We start from the raw sequence: 19623 nt of genomic DNA, 5'->3' as shown, positions 1-19623 counted from the left end.
GTGAGTCTCTAAAAAAGGGACACAAGAGGACCAACACATGACACGTGGAGGAGTCCGAGATGGACCTGAGATGGAGTCTGAGATGGAGTTCAAAATGGAGTCCAAGATGGACCTGAGATGGAATCTGAGATGGAACCCAAGATAAAGTTCGAGATGGAGTCTGAGATGGAGTCCGAGATGGAGTCCGAGATGGACTCGAGATGGACCCAAGATGGAGTTCGAGATGGACTTGAGATGGAGCCTGAGATGGACCGAGATGGAGTCCGAGATGGACCCGAGATGGAATCTGAAATGGAGACCGAGAAGGACTCGAGATGGAGTCCGAGGTCGAGACTGAGACCGAGACCGAGACCGAGACCGAGTTCGAGTTCGAGTCTGAGTCCGAGTCCGAGTTTGAATCCGAGGGTGAAAGCCCAAAGTGTTCATCTCCCAGACCCTAGGGGGTTTGGTGAGCTCCAAAAGTATAGTAGGGGGAAGGCTCTAGTGGAGCCAATTTGGCTAGGAAAGGCCAATTTGGCCCAGGAAGGTTGTACCTAGGTGTTGGGTTATGGGATAACCACTGAGAAGTCCAAGGCTAGAGTGAATACAGACTGATAAGCAAGGTAGCTTAGTGAAGTGTTCAAGAGTCGACTCTAGTTCCCTCGAGAGATCGAATGGCCGATGCTCCCAGTTCAAGTGTTGGTGGCACTACCTACTTGGATACCTGGCGTGGCTCAATGGAACTTCGCTCTAAGCCCATAGCTAGAGCACCCAAAGGCAGAAGGTAGGGAGAGTACTGTAAGCGACTAATTTTTCTATTTTACTCTAGTCACTTAACCGCACCTCCGACCACTTGGAGGAGTCTCATTCACAACCTCCATAAGTCCCAGTTAGGGCTTGGGGCTTGCTAGCCCCGAGAATGGCATCCATGCCACTCCACAATTGCATTTAGTCCAAGTGCTCCACGTGTCCGATCCCATGACCGACACCCCAAGGTACCCCCGACATATCGGCCTGTTACGCTAAGGCCATGCCCATTCACCTTGGTCACACCGGTGGTCTAATGCCACCTGCATCATAGTCCCGTCTCTCAAAGACTGGGCCATCCGTCTATGAGTGATCATCCCAGATCTACTCCTTAGCATCCTTAGGATGCCCACCAACATGGGGATTAGCCTTCCTCAATATCTCCGTTCCAGTCCCCACTAAGTCCCTTTTCGTCCATGGCCGTGTTCGCCAACACTGCCACTGGATCGAGGCCCATAGGCTTGACCACTAAGTCCCATGGTCCTCTGGGACTTCCTCACCACACGACTGTGTCCTTGGTCACTACCCCAGAGGACTATTCCTCTTCCTTTCCACAGTCTGGGCCTTTGGGACACATTTCGGAACACCGTGGCCTTACGCGAGCCACCTGGGTACTCTCCCCGCCCTTGGGTGCTCTAGCCATGGCTTAGAGCGAGGTTCCATTGAGCCACGCCTGGTATCCAAGTATGTAGTGCCACCCACACTTGGACTGGGAGCATCGGCCAGTCGATCTCCGGGGGGAACTAGAGCCGGCTCTTGAACACTTCACCAAGCTACCCCACTTGTCGGTCCGTGTTCCCTCTAGCCTTGGACTTCACAGTGGGTAGCTGTGAGACACAAAATCCCTAGGCCCCAAAGTGGAGCCGGAAGGGCGCCACATAGTAGTGGCCGAAGCGAGAGCCAAACGAGCGTAACACGTTTGGACCAAAAGCTCCGACTTGAAAAGTCAAGAGCGGGAGTGGAACTCCCAACGAAGTGCTCGAGGAACGAGCACGAAGCGAGCAAAAGGCGAGGCTCCAAAAAAGGACCCAAAAGGACCAACACATGACACGTGGGAGTGTCCGAGATGGACTCGAGTTGGAGTCCGAAGTGGAGTCCGAGATGGACCCGAGTTGGAGTCCGAAGTGGAGTCCGAGATGGACCCGAGTTGGAGTCCAAAGTGGAGTCCGAGATGGACCCGAGTTGGAGTCCGAAGTGGAGTCCGAGATGGACCCGAGTTGGAGTCCGAAGTGGAGTCCGAGACGGACCCGAGATGGAGTCCGAGATGGAGTCCGAAGTGGAGTCCGAGGTGGACCCGAGATGGACCCGAGTTGGAGTCCGAAGTGGAGTCCGAGATGGACCCGAGATGGAGTCCGAGATGGAGTCCGAGATGGAGTCCGAGGTGGACCCGAGATGGACCCGAAATGGAGTCCGAGATGGAGTCCGAGATGGAGTCCGAGATGGACCCGAGATGGACCCGAGATGGACCCGAGATGGAGTCCGAGATGGAGTCCAAGATGGAGTCCGAGATGGAGTCCGAAGTCGAGACCGAGACCGGGACTGAGACCGAGACCGAGACCGAGATCGGGACCGAGACCAAGGCCGAGGCCGAGGCCGAGACCGAGCCCGAGCCCGAGTCCGAGTCCGAATCCGAGTCCGAGTCCGAGTCCGAGTCCGGAGCCTGAGAGGGTGAAAGCCCAAAGCGTTCGTCTTCCAGACCCTGGGGGGTTTGGTGAGCTCCAAAAGTATAGTAGGGGGAGGACTGCAGTGGAGCCAGTTTGGCCAGGAAAGGCCAGTTTGGCCCAGGAAGGCCGGACCCAGTGTTGGGTGATGAGCTGCCCACTGGGAAGTCCAAGACTAGAGTGAACACAGACCGACAAGCGGGGTAGCTTGGTGAAGTGTTCAAGAGCCGGCTCTAGTTCCCCCGGGAGATCGACTGGCCGATGCTCCCAGTCCAAGTGTGGGTGGCACTACCTACTTGGATACCTGGTGTGGCTCAACGGAACCCGCTCTAAGCCCATGGCTAGAGCACCCAAGGGCAGAAGGCGAGGAGAGTACCCAGGTGGCTCGCGTAAGGCCACGGTGTTCCGAAATGTTGTCCCAAAGGCCCAGACTGTGGAAAGGAAGAGGAGCAGTCCTCTGGGGTAGTGACCAAGGACACAGTCGTGTGGTGAGGAAGTCCCAGAGGACTGTGGGACTTAGTGGTCGGGCCTGTGGGTCTCGATCCAGTGGCAGTGTTGGCAAACACGGCCAGGGGCAGAAAGGGACTTAGTGGGGACTGACAGAGGGATATTGGGGAAGGCTATTCCCCTTGTCGGTGGGCATCCTAAGGATGCTAAGGAGTGGATCTGAGATGACCACTCACGGATGGTTTGCCTAGTCTTGGAGAGCCAAGATGGTGATGCAAGTGGTATTGGACTACCAGTGTGGCAAAGGTGATTGGGCATGGCCTTAGCGTAACGGGCTGCTATGTCGGTGGTACCTTTGAGTGTCGGTCATGGGATCGGACACGTGGTGCACTTGGACCAAGTGCAAATGTTGAGTGGCATGGATTCTCGGGGCTAGCAAGTCCCAAGTCCTGGATTGGACTTATGGAGGTTGTGAATGAGACTCCTCCAAGTGGTCAGAGGTGTGGTTAAGTGACTAAAGTAGAATGGAAAATTTAGTCGCTTACAATTTGGTATCGGAGCTGTTCCTTAGTCCGACTTTTATTGGTGCTCAAGTATATCACCACTGGTGTTGGCAACGGAAGGTCCGAGAAGTGGGCCTATCCTTGAGGAGTAGCAGGTCGGGAAGATATGGCTCTCCATTACAGTTCATGTGTGAACTTGTAGACAAGGTGGTGGATAGAAAAGGGCCAATAATGGAACGACTTTGGGATCTTGGGAACAGTATATGGTTTTCCTCAAAGAGTTGAGGATGTGATCCAGATGAGCGTTTGACTTAGCAAACTGGCTAATGTAGTTGTGGTAAACAATTACAGTTGGGATCACAGGAAAGATAAAGACTCCAAAGCAATAAAGGAGTCACAAGATTTTCCTCATATAGTTGAGGTTGGTGCTCATGAATGTGAGACCAGAAGTAATGACCGTGGGAGGTCAAATACGGAAGAGGACTCAAGTCCTTGAAAAGGTAGCCGGGGCTACCTCTAATAAATGCTGGAACAACCCAAGGAGTTGGGGGTGTATTAAGTGGATGAGTTGGTGTTCTCATCACATGGACAAGTAGTCCTAAGGGGCAAAGGTTGCCCCCAGAGAACAAAATCAAGTGTCGGAGTAACACTTGTGAAAATAGTCCTTTTGAGTAGGACAGGAATGCAAGAAGTGTATTCCAGTGAGCTAGTGCCTCACAAGTAGGACCTTACGGGTCTATGGATTAACCAAGTCCAAAACTGCTGGATGACTCAAGTAGAGTCAACGGATGGTCCTAAAAGGACTGATGGAAGCATTTAGACTGAGGTGTGTTGTACCCCACAAAGGATGGGGGGGGATCATAGGATCCAAGGATGAGAACAGAGGGTATCTCATCGATGGCAAAATGTGCCATGCTAAAGTTATGGGAAAGGTGTTCCCAGAAGAAAACAACTTTGACATAAAGTTGTGTGTGACCTCTATAGTGCAGTGCTAACGGATGGTTGGCATGAGAAAGAGCGGTGTTGGTCTTGGCAAAGACTTAGACACGAAGGGGAAATGTCATAGAGGTAGGCTCGTGGAGCCGATGGTGTGGAGACACCAAATGTGCCAAGGTGTGATACTTTGAGGCTATGTTGGTGGGTTCATGAGAACCCCTTGCCAAAGGAATCCCAATGGAAATGGGAATAGCATAGCCTAAGCTGCAGAGCATGCAGTTGGAGTGTGGTGACCCAGATAATGATGGAGGTGTGAAAGCACCAAGCAATGAGTTGTAGGACTTGACAACTATGAGGCAACTAAGCAAGAGATGCAAAATAACTGGTTAAACGGGTAGAAGGTAGCTACCCAAGACTTCTTAATAGCATAGGTACCCTTACGGGGGATAAGTTGCTTGTGTTGCGATATAGTAAGTCAATGTCATAAAAGGAAATACTCATTGTCAAGAAAGCCATCATTGGGACACCCAAACACTCTAGAACACCAGAAGGTGGTGTTTGATGTCGCGAGGGCAATGGATAAAGCCCAAGGGACTAAGTCCCTAGCGAATGATGGATAGAAGGTGCTATCCAAATGTCCAAGGTTGCGGAGACAGGAAAGGACTGTCTACCCAAGTTGGACAAAGCCAAAAATGGAATTTTGGCAAGGCTAGTGATGGGCATGTAAAGGCCCATAAGCAACAATGTAATCCCAGTGTGTGGGATTATAAGGTGAGCATACCCGGATTGAGGAACCACTCCCTAGACTATTGGGTAGGTTCATCCCTAAGAATACTTGCTAAAGCATGATAGAAAGTGCAAAGCTATCCTCTTGGTCTGGAGGAGAATGACCAAAGGAAAGGTGTGAAGCCAAAAAGCAAGAAGTAAGGGGATAGAACCGAACCGTAGGAATCAAAGGGCATAACCAAGGTTGGTTATGCCAGCTGGGAGTGGAGAATCAAGTGGGGGCTCGAGGGTGTTGCCGCTAGCAACCGTGATGCCATGGAAAGTCTAAAATATGGAATTGTCCATGTTAGACTATGTGGCATTTGGAAGGCTTGCAAAAAGGGAGGCCTTAGCAAGCTGAGGGACAGAGTTCCTTCAAGGTTCCCAAAGACGATTCTAGGTAGCTTAGTACCTAGAAAGGCCAAGTGTAAATGGTTCATGGAACGCGCGAAATCAGAGTGGCGCAGCAGAAGCGTGGTCTTGAAGCTTGCCAGGAGGCAAGGCTATCAAGGTTAGGGAAGTAGTTCCCGAGTGTTCAAAGAAAGGGCTTTGAACGAAAGTCGATGGTCAAGGACTTTCACGCTTATGCAGGAACCATGTTACAGTGGTCGGAGGACTTGCCAAGCGAGATTGGCACGTCGGGGGAACAAATACCCTAGTTGAAGGTGATAACTTCAAAAAGGGTGGGCCATGGGGCCGAGCATGGAGGAGTCCATGCATGATCACAGACATGTCAAGTGAGAGGACTTGGCAGTGTGGAGGAACTAGGTTCCTAAGTTGTGATCTGTAGCGCGCTTTAAAAATAAGTTGGTGCACCGGCGTGGGGAGTCACGCCAGGCATCTTGTGTGATGCCATCCATAGATGCATATACGGAGGTTGGGTTCGAGTCCCGACCCTCTAGTGCTTGGGTTCGAGTCCCAAATCACTAGGGCGTGGTGATGGTTTGGAATATGAGGACACTCATATTTCGGTGGTCATGGACTCTCAATGGGGAGACTGGTTTGGGCACACCGCCAAGTGAGGGATGCCTCGGAGTCGTGATGCACGGTTAGATTGCTTAGTGTGAAAGCTCGGCATATCTAACTTGAACACTTTGGTGCAAGTGGCACCAAGGTCGTGGTGAGTGAGATGGGGACACCTAATCTCAGTTGCTATGAACCCTTGGCCGTAAGGGCTAGCTTGGGTGCACCGCCAAGTGTGGGGGATGCTCCCGGGGTTATAGTCAACAACTTGGAGGTCTAGAAGACCAAGTACCTCTTGGCAACTCTGTTAAGGTGCCAAGGTGAGATTACCAGGTGATCTTATGGCCAGATAAGGACAAGGTCCTTGGTTGGCTAAGGAATGAAGTTCCTGGTTCAAAATGTTGAAATTGAACTGTTTAAGGTGGTGTGGCTTGGTCGTGATGACCAAGTGGGAAAAGCACCTAAGGGAAGTAAACTATGTCCGTGCGATGGCATAGTGAGTCCGAGGAAAGTAGTCTCTAAAGAGACCCATGAGAGGGTCACAAAGTTGGGCTGAGGATAAAGCCCACAGCAGAAGATGCTAAAAGAGACTTACTAGGGGTGAACACCCTAGTCTTGGCAAAGCAAAGCCTTTGATATGGAATCAAAAGAATACCTCAAGAAGGGAGGTAGAGATTCGATGTTGCTTGGTGAAACAATCAACGGATAGGAGCAAAAGATGAGTGGCCAGGATAGGGCCGTGGAATCCCTTGGAAGGAATCCAAGTGACAAAGTTAGGCAAGGAACACTAATGTGTTGGACGCTAACAAGTTGCGGGAAAGGAAGTGTGTTTCCAATGAGGGATTCCGAAATGTTCCGATTTGGCGAAAGTGGAAGCTCCAAGGGAGGGAGCGGTAAGGTAGCCAAATGATAGGGCCATGAACAGCCCTAGCACAAAGTATGATAACTGGAACTTTGGCACGAAATAGAAGAGAGGATGATGGTGCCCTCGAGTAGAGAACTTCCTAGGATGGGAAGTGGAGTTGCACAAAAGGTGCAAGGCAAGGTGTCGGAGACACCTAGGAAATTGACTCCAAGAAGTCAAAATTCAAAGTTCCAAAGTGCAAAGGTTATATCGATGGAAATTGAGACTACTCGAGAAGGAGTAGTGGGATTGACTTAGAGAAGGGTCTCTAAGAGGTTTAGCGAGAACTAAACCAATAAAAGGAGAGAACCACTATATGTGGTCCAATCAGTCTCTAAGTTGGAGAGACTACCCTCCTTAGAGGATATGCAAAAGGCATGGTGAGCCTTCAATGTCCAACCAAAGACGAATATGGAGAAGGCATGGTGAGCCTTCAATGTCACACCATTGACAAATATTGGCTACGCGCCAAGGATGGAAATGGTAACACATGCGGGTGTTACTTTATAAAATGGTTCACCGTTCGATGAGGACATCGAACTTCGTCTATGGGTGGTGGAGTTGTGAGACACAAAATCCCTAGGCCCCAAAGTGGAGCCGGAAGGGCGCCACATGGTAGTGGCCGAAGCGAGAGCCAAACGAGCGTAACACGTTTGGACCAAAAGCTCCGACTTGAAAAGTCAAGAGCGGGAGTGGAACTCCCAACGAAGTGCTCGAGGAACGAGCACGAAGCGAGCAAAAGGCGAGGCTCCAAAAAGGGACCCAAAAGGACCAACACATGACACGTGGGAGTGTCCGAGATGGACTCGAGTTGGAGTCCGAAGTGGAGTCCGAGATGGACCCGAGTTGGAGTCCGAAGTGGAGTCCGAGATGGACCCGAGTTGGAGTCCGAAGTGGAGTCCGAGATGGACCCGAGTTGGAGTCCGAGATGGAGTCTGAGATGGAGTCCGAGGTGGACCCGAGATGGACCCGAAATGGAGTCCGAGATGGAGTCCGAGATGGACCCGAGATGGAGTCCGAGATGGAGTCCGAGATGGAGTCCGAGATGGACCCGAGATGGACCCGAGATGGAGTCCAAGATGGAGTCCGAGATGGAGTCCGAGATGGAGTCCGAAGTCGAGACCGAGACTGGGACCGAGACCGAGACCGAGACCGAGATCGGGACCGAGACCGAGACCGAGGCCGAGGCCGAGACCGAGCCCGAGCCCGAGTCCGAGTCCGAGTCCGAGTCCGAGTCCGAGTCCGGAGCCTGAGAGGGTGAAAGCCCAAAGCGTTCGTCTCCCAGACCCTGGGGGGTTTGGTGAGCTCCAAAAGTATAGTAGGGGGAGGACTGCAGTGGAGCCAGTTTGGCCAGGAAAGGCCAGTTTGGCCCAGGAAGGCCGGACCCAGTGTTGGGTGATGAGCTGCCCACTGGGAAGTCCAAGACTAGAGTGAACACAGACCGACAAGTGGGGTAGTTTGGTGAAGTGTTCAAGAGCCGGCTCTAGTTCCCCCGGGAGATCGACTGGCCGATGCTCCCAATCCAAGTGTGGGTGGCACTACCTACTTGGATACCTGGTGTGGCTCAACGGAACCCGCTCTAAGCCCATGGCTAGAGCACCCAAGGGCAGAAGGCGAGGAGAGTACCCAGGTGGCTCGCGTAAGGCCACGGTGTTCCGAAATGTTGTCCCAAAGGCCCAAACTGTGGAAAGGAAGAGGAGCAGTCCTCTGGGGTAGTGACCAAGGACACAGTCGTGTGGTGAGGAAGTCCCAGAGGACCGTGGGACTTAGTGGTCGGGCCTGTGGGTCTCGATCCAGTGGCAGTGTTGGCAAACACGGCCAGGGGCAGAAAGGGACTTAGTGGGGACTGACAGAGGGATATTGGGGAAGGCTATTCCCCTTGTCGGTGGGCATCCTAAGGATGCTAAGGAGTGGATCTGAGATGACCACTCACGGATGGTTTGCCTAGTCTTGGAGAGCCAAGACAGTGATGCAAGTGGTATTGGACTACCAGTGTGGCAAAGGTGATTGGGCATGGCCTTAGCGTAATGGGCTGCTATGTCGGTGGTACCTTTGAGTGTCAGTCATGGGATCGGACACGTGGTGCACTTGGACCAAGTGCAAATGTTGAGTGGCATGGATGCCATTCTCGGGGCTAGCAAGTCCCAAGTCCTGGATTGGACTTATGGAGGTTGTGAATGAGACTCCTCCAAGTGGTCAGAGGTGTGGTTAAGTGACTAAAGTAGAATGGAAAATTTAGTCGCTTACAGCAGCTCATCACCCAACACTGGGTCTGGCCTTCTTGGGCCAAACTGGCATTTCCTGGCCAAACTGGCTCCACTGCAGTCCTCCCCCTACTATACTTTTGGAGCTCACCAAACCCCCCAGGGTCTGGGAGACGAACGCTTTGGGCTTTCACCCTCTCAGACTCGAACTCGGACTCGGACTCGGACTCGGACTCGGACTCGGACTCGGACTCGGCCTCGGCCTCGGCCTCGGTCTCGGTCTCGGTCCCGATCTCGGTCTCGGTCTCGGTCTCGGTCTCGGTCCCGGTCTCGGTCTCGGTCTCGGTCCCGGTCTCGGTCTCGGTCTCGACTTCGGACTCCATCTCGGGTCCATCTCGGACTCCATCTCGTGTCCCATCTCGGACTCCATCTCGGACTCCATCTCGGGTCCATCTCGGGTCCATCTCGGACTCCATCTCAGGTCCATCTCGGACTCCATCTTGGGTCCCATCTCGGACTCCATCTCGGGTCCATCTCGGACTCCATCTCGGGTCCATCTCGGACTCCATCTCGGACTCCATCTCGGGTCCATCTCGGACTCCATCTCGGACTCCATATCGGACTCCATTTCGGGTCCATCTCGGACTCCACTTCGGGTCCATCTCGGACTCCATCTCGGGTCCATCTCGGACTCCATCTCGGGTCCCTTTTTAGAGCCTCGCTTATGGCTCGTTTCGTGCTCATTCCTCGAGCACTTTGTTGGGAGTTCCACTTCCGCTCTCGACCTTTCAAGTTGGAGCTTTTAGTCCAAATGTGTTACGCTCGTTTGGTTTTCGCTTCGGCCACTACCACGTGGTGCCCTTCCAGCTCCACTTTGGGGCCTAGGGATTTTGTGTCTCACAAGTACCTATGAGGCTCGTGTAAGGCCACGGTGTTCCGAAATGTTGTTCCAAAGTCCCAAACTATAGAAAGGAAGAGGAATGGTCCTTTGGTGTAGTGACCAATGATACAATCATGTGGTGAGGAAATCCCAGAGGACAGTGGGACTTAGTGATCGAGCCTATAGGCCTTGTCTCAGTGGTAGAGTTGGCGAACACGGCCATGGACAGAAAAGGGATTTGGTGGGGACTGTAAAAGAAATATTGGGAAAGGTTGTTCCCTATGTCTGCGAGCATCTTAAGGATGCTAAGGAGTGGACCTAAGGTGGTCACTCATGGATAGATGGCCTAGTCTTTGAGAGACGGGACTGCGATGCAGGTGGTGTTAGACCACCGGTGTGACCAAGGTGAATGGGCATGGCTTTAGCATAATGGGCTAGTATGTCGATGGTACCTTGGGGTGTCAGTCATAGGATTGGACACGTGAAACACTTGGACCAAGTGCAATGGTTGAGTGGCATAGATGCCATTCTCGGGGCTAGCAAGTCTCTAAATCCAAAATAGGATTTACAAAAGTTGTGAGTGAGACTCCCCCAAGTGGTCGAAGGTGTGGTTAAGTGATTAAAGTAGAATAGAAAATTTAGTCAATTACATCCTGATGTATGGTTAGATTGATTAATGTAAAACTCAGTATATCTAACTTGAACACTCTAGTGTAAATAGCATCGAGGATGTGGTGAATGAGATGAGAACACCCAATCTTAGTTGCTATGGACTTTTTGCCGAAAGGGCTAACTTGGGTGCACTACCAAGTGTGGGGGATGCTCCTAGAGTCATGGTCAACAACTTAAAAGTTTGGAAGACCTAGTATTTATTGGCAAACCTGTTAAGAGGTCAAGGTGAGATCATTAAGTGATCTTTTAGCTAAATAAGAATAAAGTTCTTGTTAGGTTAAGGAATAAGGTTTTTAGTTTAAAGTGTTGATTTGAACTATTAGCAATGGTGTAACTTGGTCAAGGTGATCAAGTGGGAAGGACACTTAAGGGAAATGAACTATGACAATGCAATGGTATTATGAGTTTAGGAAAATAGTCTTTATAGAAGGACCTATGGGTAGGTCACAAAGTTGGGTTGTAGATAAAGCCCACAACCAAAAAATGTTAAAGAAACTTACTAAGGGTGAACACATCTAGATTTGGTAAAATAAAACCTTTGCTAAGAAGCCAAAAGGATACCTCAAAGATGGAATAGTAATTATATAGTGTTTGATGCAAAAATCAAAGGATAGAAGCAAAAAACTAATGGCCAAGAATGGGCCTTGGAAATTATTGGAGGGTATTCAAATGCCAAGTTAAGTAAAGAACCACCATCTAGTGGATGCTAACGAATTGTGGGAAAGAAAATGTATTTCTAATGATGGAATTCCCAAATGCTCTAATTTGTGAATATGAAAGCTCCAAAAGATTGAGTGGCAAGGTAGCCAAATGATAGGGCTATAGGCAGCCCTAATATAAATGATGGATAAATGGAATTTAGTGTTTAGGGTGGTATGAAATAAAAGAGAGGATAATTATGCTCTTAATTAAAGGATTTCCTAGAATGGGGAAGTGGAATTTACACAACATGTGCAATGCAAGGTGTTGGAGACATTGAAGAAATTGACTTGAGAAGTCAATATTATAGTTTTAAAGTATGATGATTATGTTGATGGAGGCTAAGACTACTTTAGAATGAATAGTAAGATTGAGATAAAGAAGGTATCTCTAACAGGTTTAATAAGAACTAAACAAACAAAGGGAGAGAACCATCACATGTGATCTAATGAGACTCTAAGTTGGAGAGATTATACTCCTTAAAGGATGGAAAAAGCAAAGTGAGCCTTTAGTGTTGTACCATTAATAAATATTAGCTTGGTGCTAAGGAAAATGGTAACCTATGATGGGGTTACTTTATGAAATGGTTATCATTTGATGAGGACATTGAACTTCGTTTATAGGTGGTAGAGTTGTGAGACACAAATCCCTAAGCCCCAAAGTGGAGCCAAGAGGGTGCCACGTGGTAGTGGCCAAATAGAAGCTAAACAAGCATAACACATTTCAATCAAAAGCTTCGACTCGAAAAGTCGAGAGCAAGAGTGGAACTCCTAATAAAGTGCTCGAAGAATGAGCACAAAGTGATCAATATGCAAGCCTCTAGAAAAGGGACACAATAGGACCAACACATACATGTGGAAGTGTCAAGACCAAGTCCGAGATGGAGTCCAAGAAAGAGTCCGAGATGGAGTCCGAGTTGGAGTCCAAGATGAACCTGAAATGGACCCGAGATGGAGTTCGAGAAGGAGTCCGAGATGGACCCAAGATGGAGTCTGAAAAGGAGTCTATAGCATATGTGGTTTTCACCCTTTATCCTATGGTGATTTACCATAGGATAACCACAAAGCAAAACCTAAACTCTCTATATGCCACGTGTTATATACCATATGCCACATGCCACATGTCCAAAGGATAATAGAGCAGAACCCAAACTTCAAGGCCTTGGGCCATTGAATGAAGGAACGGAGCTAAACTTCTAAGCGTAGAGCCAAAGAGCAAAGGAATTGAAGCATGGAGCAACTCCCAAGTGTACAGCCCAAAGAGTGAAGGGACAGGAGCACAGAGCAACTTGGAATAGTCCTAGATCATCCAACATCCCAATACTAAGACCAGCATGCAAAACGGAACCAAATGGAGTTCGGCGCTATTTTAACATACCAATGGTCTAACGCAAGAATATGGGTACTCCACCAACTAGCATAGTATGAAACTTGGGCTTAAACCCAAACCGGACACAGAACAAAAACAAATACACAAGTGGGAGCTAGATTATGCCTTAAGTTGGCCATAGACATCAAGCAAAGCAATAGACGTTCGTCCAACTTGAGAGAAAAGCTGGAGAAGCATCTCAGTGCCACCTCAATGGATATAGCATTTGGTCATGCTAAGGTCACGGTTAATGAACTTTGGCTTTGTGAAATTGCTACCTGTGTCCATGCATGTAGAGGTAATGCCTTTTGCTGTTTGGCTCTAACAGGCTGGACGAGACGAATTCGGAGGATGAGTTCAATGCCAACCTTTAGGATACTGTTTAATGGCTCAAAGGTACCTCTTTCTTGCCACGTCTTTCTCTATTGTTTCTTTACCATGGATTTTTACTTCAAAGAGAGTAATCCTTTCCACATAAACATACCCTCACTTGATAAACTCTACAACCTTCTCGTAGAGTGTTCTAGGCTACTTTGTTGTGGACTGTGATTCCAACTGGATCGTCACTTTGGAGAGCTCAATAGTCCAGCCTTGTTGCACTCACATCAATATTGCTTTTCAAAATCTACCAATGCAATCCTAGACAAATAGAAGAGCTAGAGTTTTTTTGCACATCAATCTTGAAAGGCTTTGGAGGTTTTCTTTGTCCTAGTTCCCATGAACTTCTCAAAAATCGGTGACTCCAAACATTGTTAAAAGATTTTCCAGAGAAGTTCCTTGGCTAGTTACACCAAAGGAAGGTGCATGGAAGGCAAAGTTCCATGGCCAATGAGGTAGCATATATTCCTTGAGCAGCCAATCAATTGCATGCCTACATAATCTTCCAATTAGAACTTCCCGAAAATGAGAGGAATTAGGGATTTGATTGTGAACATTAAACCTTTAAGGGAGTATTTTAGTCAACAATAAAACTTTTTTAGACTCGATAACAGTTCTATATAATCTTATTCATTCAATCTCTTTTTTTCTAAGCTGCTACTAAAAAGAGAAACTATTGATCCTTTCTGAAGCAAAACTAGTCTAAGGTGGAAAAATATTGTCAACAAAGTTAAGCTGAAGCTTAGAGTTTGGACATGTTTGAAACTATAACAAAGGATGTGAAAGGAAAGGTGATTTCTGAGATTCTTTGTTTAGAATGCAACAAAGATTTCAATAGTGGTGTTAAGCATGACATAGTAAGAATTTTTGTCTCATTTGAAAATTGAAGGGCATAAGAAAGCAATGAAACAATTCTTAGGAGAGAGTACTAATGACAGCTCGATCAATTCACTTCCAATAATTGAGATTGAACAAAAAGCTTGTAGAGGAAATTATGGTTGTGGTTATTGAATTTTGCAAGACACTGAATTGTGACTTGGTCTTATTGCCACTTTAACAAGATAGCTTTTTATTTTTGGTATTTTTATTGATAGGTATTTTTTTTCTTATTCTGGATAGATATTTAAAGATAAATGCACATGTTTTTTAATACAAAACTTTTTTCAAAATGAGAGTGTTACTCAAAAGTTTTCATTAGGGGTGATGATGTTGCACCAAAACATTGTGGAGACAATGTGATATTAATCCCAAGGATGTGTCTATTGGATACCTTCCTCTTACACACATTCTTGAGTTGACTGCAGAAGTAAGTTCTTTGGTTTGCTTTGGTCTTAGAAGAAAAGATACACATGTTTCGCATGCATGCAAAATACAATGAGTGCTAATGACATATACATCAAGAAACCAAAGTGCCAACACTACTCCGTAGTAGTGGTTTGTGGCCATCATAGCCTTAGTTGTGGTGTTTTATATGGTTGCCATGTATGGCTTCTATGGTTCTCTTGAAGTGCTCTTTGTATGGCAAGGAACTTATTTGCTTTTTTTTCTTCTTTACACTAACATATTACATTTGTTCTAGATTTCTGTTGAACAGCCTCTGTCTTGGATGCCATGGAATTGGATTGGCATGATATATTTTGACTTGCGCAAAACACAAGGCTGAGAAGGGACAAAGATAATGTGGACTTAAGAGTTTTTGGTATCATCTTGCATTAGCAATGCATGCCTTAGAATGCTTAGGTAAAACTTTTATCTTGAAGAACGAAGAGTTTCTCACTACATAAGCTCAACAACCCTTCTATAGTTGGGCACAAGTCAAACAAAAATAATCTGATTTTGGGTCCATCTCAAGTTCATCTCAAGTTCATCTCAGACTCAATCCCAACACTTTTACATATCATGTGTAGGTCCTTTTATGTTCCTTTTCTAAAGGCTCACTTATTGATTGCTTCGTGTTTATTTGAGCACTTTGTTGGGAGTTCCACTCTCACTCTCAATTTTTCAAATTAAAGCTTTTAGTCCAAATGTGTTACATTTGTTTAGCTTCTACTTCAGCCACTACCATGTGACACCCTCTCAACTCCACTTTAGGGCTTAGGGATTTGTGTCTCACATACCATTTAGAAATGTTATAGTACAGTAGCACTTGACAGGCCTGTGGCCCTCACCATAGTGTTGCTCAGCTAGGGGCCATAGCCATGGCACTACCAAATGAAGGCTATGGCTAGGCTATGCTAAATCACTTGAGTCGAGCAAGAAATGGCAATGGGAGGTGAGTATCAAGATGGAACCTAACATCTAATAGATCCAACACAATATCAAGCAATTTGTAAACAACTAAATTTTTCATTTTACTTTAGTCACTTAACCATGCCTTTGACCTTTTGGAAGAGTCTCACCCACAACTTCCATAGGTCCTTATCTGCCTTGAGGTACTTACTTACCCCCAAATGTGATCTCAAGATTTAAACTTAATCCAAATGTTCTATGTATCAAAAGTACCACTAACATCTTAGTCTATTACATTAAACTTATATCTATTCGCATTTGTCTCATTGGTAGTTCAATATCACCCATAACACAATCCCATTTTTTCAAGATTGGGCCCTCTATTCATGAGTAGTTATCCTATGACCACACTTTAGCATCCTTAACACATGAGGAACACTATCCCTTGATAGCTTCCTAACACCACCACCAGTTTAGGGTTTGAAGGCCAATCCCACTAACCTCTAAGACTTCCTTACCACATAACTATACCCTTAGTCACCAAGCAAAAAGACCACTCCACTTTGTTTCCATGATCTAAGACTTTAGGACAACATTTCAAAACACTGTGGCCAAATGGAAGCATTGTGGGTACTCCTCTCACCTTTCATCACTAAAATGCCCTAGTTATATGGCTAAAATGAGGTTTTGATAAGCCATGCAAAGTATCCAAGTAGGTAGTGCCACCCACACTTGGATTAAGAGTATCAACTATCCAATCTCCCAAGGGAGCTAAAGTTACCTTTAGGACAATTCACCAAGTTACTCCATCCATATTCACTATAGCTTTGGATTCCTCAATAGTTATATCATCTCCCCCCACATGTGTGTAGCCTTCTTCGGTTACACTAGCCTTTTTTGGCTAAATTAGTTACACTAAAGTCCTCCCAGTATTATCCCATAGGGACTCACTAAACCCCCTACGGTTTAGGAGACAACCTCTTTGGGCTTTCACCCTCAAACTCAGATTTGGATGCAAATTCAAACCCGGTCTCAAACTTGATTTTAATTTGGGTCTCGGTCTTGAACTCCATCTTGGACTCCTTCTTTGACTCCATCTTGGACTACATATCAAATTCCATCCCAAACTTCATCTCACATTCCTCAGACTCTATTTCAGACTCTAGTGTGTGTAGCCTTCTTTAGTCACACTGGCCTTTTTTGGTTAAACTAAGTCCTCCCAATACTATCCAAGACTCGTATTAAGCCCAGTCTTGACACTTCCACATGCCACAACACTTGCCATAAGTTGGTAATTTTTTTGTCCCCTTTTCGAGACTCACTCCCTAATTGCTTCATGATCGTTCCTTGAGCACTTCTTTGGGATGGTAAGTGTTAGTAATTTTTTTGTCCCCTTTTCAAGACTCACTCTCTAATTGCTTAGAAATAAACACTTTATTGGGATGGTAAATGTTGGTAATTTTTTGTCCCCTTTTCGAGACTCACTCCCCAATTTGCTTCATATTTATTCCTTGAGCACTTCTTTGGGAGTTCCACTCTTGCTTTCAATTTTCTGAGTTAGAACTTTTAATCCAAACGTGTTATGCTTGTTGGGCTTTTACTTCGGCCACTACCATATGGCACACTTTGGGCTCCACTTTGAGACTTAGGAATTTGTGTAATGTCCTAAATTTAGACTTTTTAGGAGGTCATCTAATCTAATATTAAGGACATTTAACTTTAAGTATTCCAAAACCCTTAACCGATTAGAAAATAGGGTGCACTCTTGTTCATAAGCCCTTTCCTTCTATATTTAAACTCTATGGATCGTCTTTCAAGTCATTCTCTTTAGTTATTTACAATTCACCATGTTTCTCTACAAGTTCACGCCCTCGTGAATGGAAGCTGAAAACCACAACTTTCCCGAAAGCCCCACTCTCTTGACACCCTACCCCTAGGAAACTAAACATGCCAGATGTCAATTAACATGTGGTATGATTCCCTTAGCCAACCAATAGAGTCGGATTTAAGACCTTTTTAATACCAAATGTAAGCTCTTGAATTTAGACTTCCGGAAAGTTACTCAACCCAGTATTATTCAAACCCAAAAATACTTAACCCCAAATATCCCAAGAATTGGAAAAGGGGGTGCACTTTTATTTATGGGCCCTTTTTCTTTATATTTAAACCCCATGGATTGTTATCTTCAGTTTCTTACAATTTTTTTCTCACACAATTTATGTAGTAGGTACTTCACAATAAAACTCTCTTTAGTGGTTAAGTTATAAATTTTCCTTTTCTAATTTGCCAATTTACTTTGTCTATCCAACTATTACCTTAGCCTCAATTAAGTTCCCTTGCCAAGGTTCCCGCCTATTTTACCAACTCTTACTTGGTCTTATTCAAATTCAACTTCTCACTACACAAGCAACAAAGTGTTATCTATTTATCTATAGATTCCCAAACTCTCTCTTAATCCCCTTCCTTAGGTTAAGCTAAATTTAAAGTTAGACTACACTCCCCATAGACTCAAGAAGCCAAACATACCAAACTTCCAAGTTTCTAACATCCCTTGGTAAAACAAAATTTAATCACAAAACCTTTTAAATCCTAAACTTTTGGTGCATCTCTTTTACAGGGAAATGTCTTAATAACCCAGTATGGATACCCCTACTCTCCCACCTCCGTCTCAAAGGGAAAGCCCAAGCCCTTAAGAAGGAGCAAAGACTAGTACTCAAGTGGGGTAACATCTTATCTGAGCTAAAAACATTGCAATCAATTTTCCTTCTGGGAGTGAGAGTTGTTTTTGAGCTTTCTCTTGAATGGCTTCTTTAGCACCCCTCGAGTCCATGCTCACTCCCACCAAAGCCACCAACCCCCCAATCTTAACCTCAACTCAATTTAGAAACACAATTGGAGAGTTCCTTCAAAATTAAGTCTATCTCTACTATCCTTTTAGAACCATCCCCATCCCCCCCCCCCGAATCTTGGACTCAACCTCGGACTTAGTTTCAAACTTCATCTTATATGATGAACTCTTTATCATTTTGGTCATGATTTCGAAAATTCTTTACCCTATGATGTTTGGAGGTTTTATGATGCACTGCAAATCCCATTATATCAACTACCATCAACATGTTAGTTCGATTTGGAGGATTAAAGGGAGAGTTAGCCAGATTGCACAGCCAAGATTATAACCCTAATAGCAAAGTATATTGTATTGTGGTAATGCTCTTTTTTGGTTTTTGATATCTAAGTGTAGAAATATTTCACAGAAGTATTCAAACTTCCCCTATAGCTCTGGCAAATTTCGCAGCTCTAGAAGAGAAGAACACATTTGAACTTTTCAAGAATTACTATGATGAAGCATTACTCTAATAGGATCATTTGGTATGTGTATGAAGAGGTTTAATCCTTTCTTTTTCTTCGTGTGATGAATGAGTATTCTATGGCTTGTAGCATGGAAACAACATAGAGATCTGTCCATCTACCTCAATGTTGTAGATTGCACAACTTTGCCTTATGGACTGATTGCAATTTGTCATTAGTTAGTTCGAGCAAAAACTTTATATATGCAAAGCTACTATAACTAAAGAGTAGTCAAGATTGAACATTAAGTGTTTTGTCTAGATACCCAGGCTTACATGTTACTTCAAAAACTTATAGAGGATGTAGAGGCAGACATAAATATTAGGAATGTGATAGATTACTAAACTTACAATTCAAAAAAGGAGATTGATTTTATCAAGTTGAAGAATCAAAGAGCAACCTGCTACATGAACTTGCTAATTCATATATATTACAGCCATAAGATAACTTTTGTCTCTTATCACTAAACAAACAAGACATACTATTCATTCAGCAAGAAGAATTGATAATTTTAAGCATTAAAGCATACCACATTACTTGTCTCCAATGCAATTAAAATCAAGGGGAAGGGTTTGATGATGTTGTTAAGAAGTCCATCTCAAGAGATATTGGTTATGCTCATGTGGTGTCTATATTTGTCTCCAAAGCAACTTGCTGCATGAGGAGGAAACAATGGCCTTAGATGAGCATAAAGCACATGCTTAGATGCCATGCTTGAAAGATGACATCCCTCTATTTGGGATGAGACACTGTTTATGGAGCTAACACTCTATTACATCACCTGCTTGTCAAATGCCAAAAGGAGTGCTTCTGCTAGAACGTTGGGTTGGGACTATGTGTGAATTAGTTGTTTATACAGAAGAATAAACTAAAATATACT

Source organism: Selaginella moellendorffii, unplaced genomic scaffold (assembly GCF_000143415.4).
Source record: "Selaginella moellendorffii unplaced genomic scaffold, v1.0 SELMOscaffold_2, whole genome shotgun sequence".
NCBI classification, from domain to species: Eukaryota; Viridiplantae; Streptophyta; class Lycopodiopsida; order Selaginellales; family Selaginellaceae; genus Selaginella; species Selaginella moellendorffii.
Note: the sequence above shows the minus strand (reverse complement) of the source record.